This window comes from Aptenodytes forsteri, unplaced genomic scaffold, assembly GCF_000699145.1.
Source record: "Aptenodytes forsteri isolate BGI_AS27 unplaced genomic scaffold, ASM69914v1 Scaffold96, whole genome shotgun sequence".
Classification (NCBI taxonomy): Eukaryota; Metazoa; Chordata; class Aves; order Sphenisciformes; family Spheniscidae; genus Aptenodytes; species Aptenodytes forsteri.
The window spans coordinates 4871117-4874656 of record NW_008795029.1 but is presented as its reverse complement, the minus strand read 5'-3'; positions in this window follow the sequence as shown (position 1 = coordinate 4874656).

The window sequence follows — 3540 nt, the reverse complement described above, 5'->3', positions numbered from 1 at the left end:
CCCGCCCTCTAGCGAGGCGCGCGCCCGGGACGGGCAGCGCCCGGGACGGGCAGCGCCCGGGGCAGGCAGAGCCCGGGACGGGGCGGGCAGAGCCCGGGGCAGGCAGAGCCCAGGGCGGGACGGGCAGAGCCCGGGACGGGGCGGGCAGCGCCCGGGACGGGGCAGGCAGCCGCTGTCACCTCTTGCCTCCTGTTTGCTGCACCTTCAGGAATTAATCCGCAGGCCACAGATGGCTTGCTTTTTGTTTTTAGCCTCATTGCAGGGACCAGCATACTCTTCCGCCGAAGAAACAGGACCTGCACGGCCACAAAACTTTTGTATATGGGTTTTGCTCTGTAGTTCGTCTCGTACCCTTTTCTTTCAGTTCGCAGAAGTAGGGGTGACTAAGCCTTTCCTGGTGATTGCAAAACTCTAGGTGTTTGAAAAAGAAAAATCACTCCATAGTTAGTTCTCCTAACAAAACGTAAGAAGATGAATGCATTAATAAATTCTGATGACAGCATCTAGGCAGCTGTTGTTGGTCCTGTATTAAACCTGGCTAGTAAATGGGATATGGTTATTCCCCTTTAAAGAGTACCTTGGAGGACGTTTGGATCAGGTCTCTCTGTCAGCTGCATCTCAATTAATTTTGTATTACAGAAAGTAGCAATACGGAGACCGGCAGCCAGTGCAATTATTTACATCCTCCTGACACGATCTTCTGGTGCAACAGCATGTCAAAAATAGTAATTCACATTAGGTGAGGCACGCCTTCCCTTTAAAATGCAGACAGTGTGTGTATATGGCCATGCAGCACCCTAAAACAGACTACTGCAGTCCTACTGGTTTAAAGCCAAGGTTACTTTAAAATTAATTCAAAGCTTCGTATCTGACCAGCAAGTACAGCACATGAGATTTTCCATCCTCCACCAATAAAACACTCATTATAATCTCCAGGTCCTTATTCTTTTCTTACTGCAAAGTCAAAGGCAGAATCTGACTTCTTGCATTTGATGAATGTTCTTGCTGGAGCAGGAAAGTAGGAAGCCACCTTACAAACTTCCCAGCTGCTGCAAGGTCCAGATCTCTGTTTTGGACCGGTCCTTCCTTCGTGCACTGAGTTGCCAGTTGTTCGCTCTAATGAGCATGTCCGTCAGTCACATTTCAACAGTCCTACACAGAGGGCATTTGGTTTTTTCTTTACATCCTACAGAAGCACAGTATTTTTCTAAGACAATAAATTTGAAATCAAGAGGGAACGCTAACCAGTTCCACAAGGTGGTATCTCTCTCCCTGATCAAATGTTTGACTAATATATAGCAGGTGAGAAAGTGAGTCCCAAGAGGGTGATGAGGGAAGACTAATGCTACCTTTACATCATGGTTAACCTGTAACAAGAATCCATTTAAGCCTGGAGATTTGATGAGCCTTTTCAGTTGTACGTTTACTCAGCTGCAGATTGATTTTAAAATACGTTAGCTGGCTCTTTCAAGGGCAAGTGGTGCTTCTAATCAGTTCCACCACAAAACTAGATACTGTTTACATACTATAACTGCAGGCATCCTCGACTTCTGCAGATTTGCATTCCACAGATCTCTGTTGCTTTTTTACTTCTGGTAATGTTATGGCATTATAGAAGCAGAAGACTCGTCTGCCAGCATTAGTGATCTTTTTCTTTTTTTTCTGTTGCTCTCTGCTTTGTGTATTCCTGATATGCACAAGATTTGTTAGAAACATGCTCACTAATTGGTGTTACTGGTTTGCTCTGCTGCAGGGTGTAGTGTGAGAATGTACGTTTTAGAGAGAAAAAGGAAATCAATGACTTTCTGGCAGTCTGCACACCATTTTCAAATATCTTCTACCCTACATCCAATTCAATATCCCAGAGGAGGCAAGAAACTGGGTGAAAAATCAGTGGAAATAATGTTACTAACTGCAATACTACAGGTTACATATATTACATGCACATAATATGTATATAGATAGAGTTTTATATATGTATGTACTTAGCTCCTCTTTCTTCTGGAAGAATCCCAGCATGGTGACAAATTCCTGCAACTGGTTTTCCCAGTGTTGTAGTAAGGCTTGGAACAGCTCAAATCCCCAGTATGAGGCAGCACCTGCCCCAGGATGTCTAAAAGATGTCTAAAGACGAAGGACACAACTTGAGATAAAATCATGAAGAGGCAAAATGTTGCTCTTTGGATTTCCAAACTCTGCCAACAGACAAGGTTGTGAGTCAGATCAGGTGGGATCTGCAAGAAGTTCAACCAGCTGTAGTGGTATTTTGGAAAATACTTGAAAGGAGAAAGAAAAGCAGTAATTTATTACCTGTGTTTCAAATTTCAGATTCTAAAAGTGACAAGTTTCTGTTTTCTGTGACACTTGAATAATAAACACTGTGTCTCAGTTTTCCATGCTGGGGCGTTGGGTTAGCTCTGACTCACAAGGAAAAAAAAAAAATCCTCCTATTAGGTAATGAACGTCGTGCTCCTGCAACTCTCAGCACCTACTAGTCACAAGGGAGAGGACTCCTAAAGAGTTATATTACTTATTTCAGCAACCAGCAGTAGAATAGACAGGACAGATTCGTTTTTGCATGTAAATAGACCTGAGCTGATTGCTTTTAGGTCTGTAGCTAATTAGGAAATCTGGAAACCTCTGATACTAATTTACTAACCCTAAGAGAAAATCATTGCAGGAGAAGACATCACAGTAATCTATACCCAGCTACTACTGTTGCTGGGTATGGACAGCAAAGCAGTTAGACCTGTGCTGCTAGTCTGTCTCTGCCTCGCACAAGTAAAAAACACAGAATCGCAGATGGAAACCTTCCCCATCCCTTTTTCAGGAGCAACTGGCTTAATTGTTTGTCCGGCAGGTGGAACCCTCCTACTTCTTTTTCTCCTACAGAGTCACTCGAAAGCAAAAAAAAGGCAGCCACCGTCCTTGTGCCGGTTCAGCTTCGGCCGGGGGGCAGCCCAGGCTCCCCCAGTGCCCTGCTCTCTCATCATCTCTGCTCCCTCTATCACCATCCCCAAGAGTCGTATAGGACCTTTCAAAAAAAGGGAGATAAAGTTGTTTCCTGTGGGCTGCGTTTCATTGCCTGACCGCAGACGAAACTCTGAAACACTATAAAAATAGAATCAGCCATTAAGCTCTTTTGACAAATGTGTGTTTGTTTTCCCTCCCGTCTGCAGGTAAGGAGGTCATTTATGAAGCTACATGTTATTAGTCAGAAAGGATTCACACTGTCCACATCAGTGTTTTCCCAGCTGTCCTGGTTTCGGCAGGGATAGAGTTAATTTCCTTCCTAGTAGCTGGTACAGTGCTGTGTTTTGGATTTAGCATGAGAATAATGTTGATAACACACCGATGTTTCAGTTGTTGCTAAGCGGTGCTTACACTAGTCAAGGACCTTTCAGCTTCCCGTGCTCTACCGACTGAGAAGGCTGGAGGGGCACAAGAAGCCGGGAGGGGGCACGGCCAGGACAGCTGACCCAAACTGGCCAAAGGGACATTCCATACCATGTGACGTCATGCTCAGTACATAAACTGGGG